General features: G+C 47.1%; 1 long non-coding RNA gene across 1 annotated transcript; it reads right to left on the reverse strand.

Annotated features, from left to right (window-relative positions):
• Positions 1 to 480: 480 nt before the first annotated feature.
• On the reverse strand, positions 481 to 5620 carry LOC125169010 (uncharacterized). Its single transcript, XR_007153395.1, has 3 exons — positions 5225 to 5620; positions 3504 to 3653; positions 481 to 582 (listed from the first exon to the last, which is right to left on the reverse strand). It is a non-coding gene; the product is annotated as an uncharacterized LOC125169010 (long non-coding RNA).
• Positions 5621 to 10142: the final 4522 nt, after the last annotated feature.

Here is a 10142-nt window from a genome sequence, read left to right on the forward strand (position 1 = left end):
CTGGTTTCACATTCCCGCCTGACCTCTCCCATCCCCTCATTTTTCTCCCTTTCAATTGTGTGTTCTTTTTGTTTTTTGTTTTTAATGTTTATTTATTTTTGAGAGTGACAGAGACGGAATGTGAGTGCGTTGGGGCAGAGAGAGAGGGAGACACAGAGTCTGCAGCAGGCTCCAGGCTCTGAGCTGTCAGCACAGAGCCTGACGCGGGGCTCGAACTCATGAACCGTGAGATCATAACCCTAGCCAAAGTCAGACGCTCAACCGACTGAGCCACCCGGGCGCTCCTCAATTGTGTGTTCTTTAGTGATCGTTTAAATTAAAATTTCTGAAAGATTTAATGCGTTGATTAAGTATTCAACAATTTGCCTAAGATCTTACTATAGTGTGGAAATTAATACCAACCGCAACAGTGCAGGTCATAGAACATAAGACTGAAACAAGGTTTAAAGTAGAATCGAGCAATAGGGACCTGCGGGGCAGCAAGATGATCCCTCAGGGTGAGGACTGGAATCCAGGACCCAGGTGCTGAGGTCTCGCTGATGCATAGTACCCTCATCTTGATGTTATGTCTTAGAGCGCCACCTACACGTAAGTCAACGAAAATTCTGGGAACCTTTTTGAGCGTGATTTTACTTTGTGTTTTTAAAGTAGGCTCCATGCGCAGTGTGGGCCTTGAACTCATGACCCTGAGATCAAGACCTGAACTGAGATCAAGAGTGGGACACTCAACTACATGAGCCACCCAAGCACCCCTTGATCATGATTTTAACTGGAATAGATTCACAACTACCTCATATCATGGAAGTATGGTTGTCAGAGATCTTGGCAGGCCAGTGTTCTGTCCTTCCCCTCCATTTGTCTTCCTACTTATTTATTTATTATTTTATTTTACTATTATTTTAAATGTTTATTTGAGAGAGAGAGAGAGAGAGAGAGAGAGTGCATACACGAGTGGGGGTGGGGCGGGCAGAGAGAGAGAGGGAAAGAGAGAGAATCTCAAGCAGGCCCCACGCTATCAGCACAGAGCCTGAAGGGGGGCTCTATCCCACCAACTGTAAGTTCATGATCTGAGCCGAAATCAAGAGTCAGATGCTCAACCAACTGAGCCACCCAGGCACCCCTGTCTTCGTTTTTAAACTTTTGAAATGAAATTCTCACTAGCATTCTCCCGGTAGCCTCCCCAACCCCAGTAAATGGTTGTGGTGGAGAGCAATTTTCAAAGGTGGTTGCAACACTATTCCTCATCCCACGTGCTCTTCTAAAACCTTCTCCTTCATCAAGAGATGAGGCCTAGGTGTCTTTGCTTGAACTGCGTGGGCCTTTGTAATTACCATGGCCCGTAGAGTATGGTGGAAATGGTGCTATGTGACTTCCGAGGTCGGTTCATAAAAATGCCATGATCTGTTGGTGTGTTCATATTTTTCCTTGCAAAAGCCGTAGGAAGGTTTTACTTTCGTTCTAACAGCTATCTTTATTTTCATACCTTTATATCATGCATGTAGCACTCTCTCTACTTTGGCGGTGGCAGATTGTCTTTTGATGCCATAACAGGAACCATGTTTGTTTGTTTTTTAAGTTTTTAATGTTTATTTATTTTTGAGAGAGAGAGAGAGAGAGCAAGCTAGCAGGGGAGGGGCGGAGAGAGAGAGAGGGAGACACAGAATCTGAAACAGGCTCCGGGCTCTGAGCTGTCAGCACAGAGCCCCGCTTGGGGCCTGAACTCGGGATCGGTGAGATCATGACCTGAGCCAAAGTCGGACGCTTAACCGACTGAGCCACCCAGGTGCCCCCATAATATGAACCATGTTAAACTTAGGTGGTAACCTCCTCTCCCCATACCCTCCTCTTCCGCCGGTATTTGACGAAATATTCTTATTCCCAGATAACGCTTACAAGGCAGTCAGCATACTTCTTCTTCCCCTAGACACTCTCCCTTCTTGCCCCACTTGTGGTGGTTACACTGTATTTATTTACCTTGTCAGAGCAGGTAAAGCATCACAGCCTATGTTGCCTCATTTATGACCAGCACCTGGTCTTAATTTTACAGGTAAATTTATATTTGATACTTACCACCAGTGCCCATATAGATGTTTTCCAGTCACTTTGTTGTTGTTGTTGTTTTCTAAAACTAATTTTTTTGTAGATTCCTCAGGAAGGGATTACGGAAAAAATATTCTCGAGTTTTTGCATATTGCTGAAAGCTTACCTGTGGCCCTTGTACCTGAAGTTCAGTTTGGCTGGATACAGTCTCCACGGCTCATATTTTCTTTTCCTGAGTGTCTTAAATACGTTATTTCGTCGTATTTTGGCAAAAAAAGAATTCCTTTTGGAAGGTCCGATGACAACCTCATTTTCTTTCCTTTGTAACTGATTTATTTGGTCTTACTGCTTAGATGTTCAAATGATCCTTTTCTGTTACTACTTTTTTAAGTGAATGGAGTATTTTTTGGAGACACGGTTGAGTCAGGAGAGTTTCTTCTCGGCCCTAGAACTTTGGTTGTTTTTGCAAAATGATGAAAAAATTAAAGAAAAAGATGGCCTGGTATTTTTCTGACGCCTGTTTCTTCTGCCTCACTCTCCTGTTTTGACATTTTCTGTCCTTTGCTCTTATTAATACTGTCTAACCCTGTTCCACGTCCATACATTTCCAGCACTTTCCCTTCAGGGTGTGGCCTTCTCTGGTAAGGGGCCATGGCTTGTTAGTTTTGAGAGTTTATAGGAGTCAGACGTCTCTAGCGTCATTAGACATTGTCATACTGTGGCGCGACATGAGTCGGGTCACGCCAAAGCCCCTCTCCGTTGTAGCTACTTTCCTTAGATTGACTTGCCGCATTTCCAGTGAGTTTGGGGAATTTGGGGTTACCTAGCGGTGTTTTGGGATAGCCTGTTAAATGCTTTCTGTGGGTGTTTGACTTTGCTGTGCTGGTTATTCCATATGTTTCGGGGGTCTTACAGAAGTTTAAAAACTGCTACACTCACCATTTTCGTAGAAGCTACACTCTTACCCCCACTTAAAAAATTTTTTTTTTAATTTATTTTTTGAGAGAGAGAGAGAGAGCACAGGTGGAGGAGGGGCAGAGAGAGAGAGAGTGGGGGACACAGAATCCGAAGCAGGCTCCAGGCTCTGAGCTGTCAGCACAGAGCCTGACGCAGGGCTTGAACTCACAAACTGCGAGGTCATGACCTGAGCTGAAGTCGGACGCTCAACCGACGGAGCCACCCAGGCGCCTCATCACCCCCACTTTTTAATCGTAAACTATCCTTTAAGAATGTTTTAGGTTTACAGAAATACTGCAAAGGTGGTACAGAGAGTTCCCATAGACTATGCATCCTGGTTTCTCTGTTATCAACATCCTACGACATTTGTATGGTACATTCGTTTTAATCATTAAACCAACATCAATACATTATTATTAATTAAAGTCAGTATTGTATTCAGACTTCCCCCAGCTTTTCCCTCATGTCCTTTTTCTGTTCCAGGAGGGTCTAGGATACTACCTTACCTGTAGTCGGTGCGTCTCCTCAGGCTTCCCTTAGCTGTGACGGCGTCTCAGACTTCCCGTGTTTTTGAGAACTGGTCGGCTGTTTTGTAGAATGTCCCTCGCTTGGGATTTGCCTGATGTTTTTTCTCACGAGTAGACTGCATTTATGGGCTTTTGGGAGGAAGACCACAGAGGCAAAATGCTATTCTCCTCACATCGTATCAAGGGTATAGGCTCCCTCTGGTTCTTTGCTCATTCTGATGCCCCTGCCCAGCTCAGAGAAGCCAAGATTCACCACACTGGGATCAGACCCCAAAGGTAGAAAGCGGCAGAGCCAAGAATTGAACCCAAATTCAGTCTGTCTTACGTTGGAGCCTGTACCCTTAACCACTCCGTCATGCTAGGGATGGATTAATTAGTTTAGCAAAGGCCCCACACCACCCTCCTCTTTCTAGCTCCACACTGTCTCCTCTCCCCCTCTCACAAGGGGTCGTACATCCCTTTTATCCTGGCTTTAAATGGAAGACGTCCACTCTTCCTCCCTGTCCAGGGGTCAGGCCATTTCCCCCTGGCCCACCTCCCCCCATCGGGTTGCAAAGAGGGCCCCGTGATGAATGGGAAGAGAAAGCGGAAGGAGAGGGAGGGAGACAAGAGAAGGAGGAGCAGGAGGATGGGGGGGGGGGGGGAGCATGAGGGGGAGGAGGGTGCAGTGGGGGCCAGAGTGGCAGAGCCACAAACCTTAATTTAATCACAGGGCCCCATGCTCAATTTAACAGACACAAGGGCTCAGAATGGGGTCCCTGTGTGGCGGTGAGGCAATCAGCCTGCTGCAGTTCCTGGGAAAGCATTAATTGCGGATGACAATGTGTAAACAGTGGGGATGAATGGAGGGTGCAGGTGTGAGCGGCTGGGGCCAGCTGGGGCTGTTTTCACACGAGCTGCCGCTCCTTCACTGCTGACCTGCTCCCCAGAACCAGATTGGTGGCAGCAGTTGGGAAACCGTTGAGGGTGTTGGAGTTTGGCACAGAGCGAGCGGTCGGGCGCAGAGGGGAAGAAGCGGGAGACGGAGTGGGGGGGCCGAGGCGTGGGAGAACTGTGGAGGGTGTGCACGCGCGGGCGTGTGTGTGTGTGTGTGTGTGTGCGCACCGCCTGCATCTGGCCGACCCCCAGACAGGCCACTGGCTCTCTGGAAGGCAAGGCTGGACTTTCAATAACAGCTTAGGGTGTTGGACTTGGGTCAGGGCTGGGGGCTGCGGTCCACTGCTCCAGGCTGCTGGAGACCACTCCTCGTGGTCTTTGGGTCCTAGGGTCTGAGGGCCCAGAGATGTTCCTGTGGAGTCCCCTGAAGCAGCGTGGGACGTCCAGCCTGATTTGGGTGGGAAGGCGGTAGTTGTGAAGAATTGGACAGATGCTGAGAGACGGACCCAGAGAAGCCCGGACATTCCAACACCTTTCATCTGAGCATACCAGAGCTTTTTTTCCAAAACAACGTAAAATGGCAAAGGTACATTTCCTGGCAAATGTAAAAACGGAGGCCCCTAGTGCACAGGATAGGGGTGAGTTCTCTGCAGGGCCACAGCCAGCTTCTAGCATCTGCCCGGTCCACTCAGAGCAAGCACTGCTTGGGTTTGGCACACAACATCCTGTGATAATGATAATGCTGCTTATTATTATTATAGATTCTACTTATTGAGCGCTTACTGTGTGCCAGGCACTCTGCTCAACACTGGGCTCATACAAACCTGTGGGTGTGCCTCACAGGCAGCTTCCTGTGTTTCTCTGTCTTCCTAGGTTTTTTTGTGACTCTCTGGGAACAGAAGCAATGTCTGCCATTTCTCTTGTCTCTCCCATGATTCCTGGAACTCACTTGGGCCCTCAGAAATCCCAAGGGTTCAGCCTTTATCCTGTAGGCAGTGGGGGTGCATGCCTGTCCTGGTACTTGACGGGCTTTGGGTTTTAGACAGTGCTGGCCACAGTGTGAGGACTTAGAGAGTGGAGAGATGGCTTGGTAGAAGGTTTGAAGAAGGAGCCATACAAAACCAGGTGAGGAGTGGGGACAGGCAAGGCAGTGGAGTTGGGGGAAGGCTGAATTGAGAGACCTCGAGGAGATGAATTCCCAGGACTTCAGGGTTGGTTGGTTTCGGGGTGTGATGGCCTGAGTGGAATTTGGAATGGCTTTCCTTCTGATGGTTACCGTGGATTCAAGGTTGGTAATAGTGAGGAACTGAGAGCCAACAAAGAGTCCCGTGTGCATTTGCTGAAGGAGGGTCAGCACGCAGGGTCCCCACATCTAGTCTCAGCTGAGGGCGCTGGGCCAGGCTGAGTCCCTAGCAGGCAGGGCTCTGCCCAGGAGTGCCAAGCTCTTTCTAAACACCTGCTGGGTGTCCGGCCTGGAGGTGGGGAGCAGGCGGGGTAAACTGGTTGTGTGAACTGGCTTTGGGCTTGGAAGAGGGGGAAAAAAATCAAGTTGGCATTAAAGTATCTCATGCATAAGCCAAGGAAAACAATGCACAGACTCGAATTGAACTCAAAATCTTGAATCCATGTTTTCTTCAGGTAGCCTGTTCAGTATCTCCCTGCTTCTTGTTTTTATTGCTTTTTTTTTTTTTTTGAGACACAGAGAGAGAGAGAGAGAGAGAGAGAGAGAGAGAGAGAAATTATTCTTTCTCCTGCAAAGCCAGGTAACAGAAATGAGGTTAGAAATGGCAGTGACTCTCCAACCAAAGGAAGGACAATGGTAACTATCTATATTGGGGGCCCATTCTTCCATTTTAGTTTTAAAATCATGGTTTCTAGTGTCGTGGTGCTGGAGCCAGAGCCTGGGATCAGATCAACTGCCAGCTGTGTGACTTTGGGCAAATTTACTTAAGTGCTCTCTGCCTTAGTTTCCCCACCTGTAAGAGGGGGATAATAGTACCTGCTGCACACGGCACTATTAGGAAGATCACAGAAATCCCTGCACGTACTTGCTTAGGGGCGTGCTGGCTCATCGTAAGCATCACTAAGTATTATTATGACAACCAGGGGTTTCCCACACTTTCCTGTTTCAGCCCAAGGAGGGCTCTTTTGGGGGGAGCTGTCTGGCTTTTATGCTTCATTGGCCCCGGTACAGGCTGTCACCTCAGTTCCTTAGGTTCTCAGGATGAAGTCCTAAGAAAGAAGAGGTCAGGATGGCCCAGAAATTCATTGTCCCACTCTTTCACCTGAGACGCTTTAACTCTATAGGTCAGACTTGAACAGTGGTTCCTCCATGTTGGGATTTCTTGAATCGGATAGAAAAAATGGACGGACAGAGACAGAGTAGTTAACCATTTTGGCAAGTGGGGATATTAAAGGAAGAGTCATCATCATCGTTTCATATAGGGACATTTGAGCAGAAGGGGACACTGGACATTGATGATTTTTGACCTTCAAACATCCATTCACCTCCTGTAGGTAACGGCTCCCAAGTTTTTGCTGCCTATATCTCTCCTCCACAGTCAGCCCCCCACTCAGAGCTGAAGCCCAGCCCAAGCCAGTCAGGGTTTCTCCTTCCTCCAGCCCCAGTAATTGAACCCTGTGGCTCAGCCAGACGCAGCAAGGTACAAAGAGATGTACCGGGCTTCTGGGACAGGAGCGGCTGCTCCTTTTTGCTGAACTCTAATCTGAGAGGACATCATGGTGGGGGTGGTGCCGCCATATTGCTGTCACACGGAGCGCAAAGCCAATAGGAAGGAAGGCAGAGTCAGAAGATGAGGCTGTTATTTGAATTCCAAGTGCAGCCATGCCTGAATTCTCTTCTTTTCTTTTCTTTCTTTCTTTCTTTCTTTCTTTCTTTCCTTCTCTTTCTTTCTTTCTTTCTTTCTTTTTCTTTCTTTCTCTCTTTTTCTTTCTTTCTTTCTTTCTTTCTTTCAGGAAACCTTTTAAATTTAGAGTAGTTTTCGATTTATAGAAAAATTATGAAAATAGTATAGAGAGTTCCCATAGACCCCAAACCCAGTTTCCCTTATTAAATACTGGTCAGGTATTTTGTAAAATGCCCCTCACTTGGGGTTTGTCTAATGTTTTTCTCATAATTAGACTGCGGTTATATGTTTCAGCGGAAGACCGCAGAAGTAAAGCGCCTTCCCATCACAATGTATCAAAGGTACACACTGTTGACATGACTTACCACTGTTAATCACCCAGCTGAGGTAGGGTTGGTCAGCTTTGTCCATTGTAAAGTTAACTTTCTTTTTTTTTAGAGCGAGCGAGAAAGAGAGGGCATGAGCAGGAGAGGGGCAGGGGAGAAACAGAATCTAAAGCAGGCTCTACGCGCAGTGTGGAGCCCAGCGTGGGGCTCTGTCTCACGACCGTGAGATCATGACGTGAGCCGACATCAAGAGTCGGATGCTCAACCGACTGAGCCACCCCAGCGCCCCATAAAGTTACTTTTTAATCTCCCTTTCCACGCTGTACTTTTTGGAAGGGAGTCAGCATGTGTAGCTCATGCTTAAGGAGTGGGGATTTATGTTTCTTCCCTTTGAGGATAGAGTAGTACATAAATTATTTGGAATTCTTCTGCGTGCGAGATTTGTCTCTTCTCTCTGATTTATTTATTCAATCATTTATGTATATAAATATGGGCTCCTGTGTATTTTTTTTTATACTTGGGACATAAGCCAACTGTATTTTGTTGCTCAAAAAATTCCAACTTTGGGCATCGGGGGGAGATCTGTCAGTTGGCTCCCATCACTTCGGTCACCTGCACTTTTCAGTGACAAGAGCCATCCAGTCCTTCTTAGTCAGCTTAGATCAGGGTGTCCGTCACTTGTAAACAAAAGAGTCTTTAAAAATTTCAAAAGAGGAGAGAGAGAGTCCTTGGGTCGCATTACTGGTTGAAAGTCTCACACGTTTCTGATGTCAGTGCAGCTTACGTGACAATTTTACACTGGAAAGCACAGATCTTCCTTTGGGCTGTGGCAAACAGTTCGCTGAACATTGTAATAATATCAGGAGGCTCAGCAGACTGGGGCTGTGTGTGGTTCAAGTTCCAGCCTTGTGGTCTTAGACAAGTCATGTCATCTCTGGGTTCTAAAAGTGGCACAGAGGTGAGAAGGGATTAAATAACATCACACCATTGTGATTTGATCCAGAGGCCAAGACTGTGCATCTCGTCTGCTAAGCCAGCTGCTGGGGAGCGTAAAGGAAGCTCATAAGAAGGAGGGCTGCCAGATAAAATATAGGATACCTAGCTAACTTCAGATAAATAATGAAAGACTTTTGTCTAGGTATATCCCAAGTACTGCATGGGGATATACTTACACTAAAAAAAAAAAAAAATCATTGTTTATCTGAAATTCAAAGCTAACTGGAGGTCCTGTATCTTTATTTGCTAAATCTGGCAACCCTATCCCAAAGGCCGTCCCGTTTTTAGGTTCCTCAGGGCATGGACTGCAGGCAAGGGACTCTAGCTCCAGCCTCACTGATGAGGGAACTTGAGCCGTGTGGTGTTTGGGGAAGAGTAGGATTTTGTGGCCAGACTCTCATGAGTCAAACCTCTGCTCCACCACTTTGGGCAAGTTGCTCAACCATTCTGAGCCCTGTTTCCATACTTCATCGTTCAGGGGGCTGATAGTTCATGGATGCCATCATAACACTTTGCAAGGGTTCTATGAGGATTAAATGAACTACGGGTCTGACACCTAGCGGGCACTCAGTCAACGGTGGCTGCTACTGATGTCACTCTTATCTGGACAGATGAACAGAAAGTCCTGAGAGGGCAAGAGAGGAGATTCAAGGTCACGGTAAGGCACCCTCCTCACTCCCAATCTGTCCCCTTCTCTGAGCCGGCGGGAAGGCCAAATCCCAGAAGTAGAGGCCAGGGTGTGGATGGGGCATGAGCACTCTGTGAGGATATCTGTGGGCCTGGGCTCTTTGTTGAGGACCAGCATCTCATTGGGGCCCAGCTTTCTAGGGTCTTGGGGTCCTCAAGACGGAGCTGGGCCTGAGGTTGAAGGCAGGAGCCTGTGTTGATAAGAGTCTAGAAGGGGCTATCTGGGGAGACAAAAGAGAAAACTAGTCCTTGGGGGAGGCTGGCCTTACTCTTCACAAGGAGGGCAGGTAGGTCCAAATGATGACAGTTACATTTATTGAACACTTACTGTGTGCCAGACATGATTTTATGTACTTCCCACTCGTTTTGAGATATAAATGATATATAACACGGTGGTAGCCTGAGGTATACAATGTAATGATTTGATATATGTGCGGATTGCAAAATGATCACCACAAATCCACATACTGACAAGTTTTTCCCTGTGTTGAGAACTTTTAAGATTTACTCTCTTAACAAGTTTCAATACAGCTACAATACAGCATCGATAACAATAGTCACCATGCTGTACCTAACATTCCCAGAACTTATTTGTAAGTGAAAGTTCTCAGCTTTTGACCACCTTTCAGCTTGTATTTTTTTTTTAATTTTTTTAATGTTTATTTATTTTTGAGACAGAGAGAGAGAGTGAGCATGAACAGGGGAGGGGCAGAGAGAGAGAAGGAGACACAGAATGGGAAGCAGGCTCCAGGCTCTGAGCCATCAGCCCAGAGCCCGACGTGGGGCTTGAACTCACGGACCACGAGATCGTGACCTGAGCTGAAGTCGGACGCTTTACCGACTGAGCCACCCAGGCGCCCCTGACC

This window comes from Prionailurus viverrinus, chromosome B3 (assembly GCF_022837055.1).
Source record: "Prionailurus viverrinus isolate Anna chromosome B3, UM_Priviv_1.0, whole genome shotgun sequence".
In the NCBI taxonomy this organism is placed as follows: domain Eukaryota; kingdom Metazoa; phylum Chordata; class Mammalia; order Carnivora; family Felidae; genus Prionailurus; species Prionailurus viverrinus.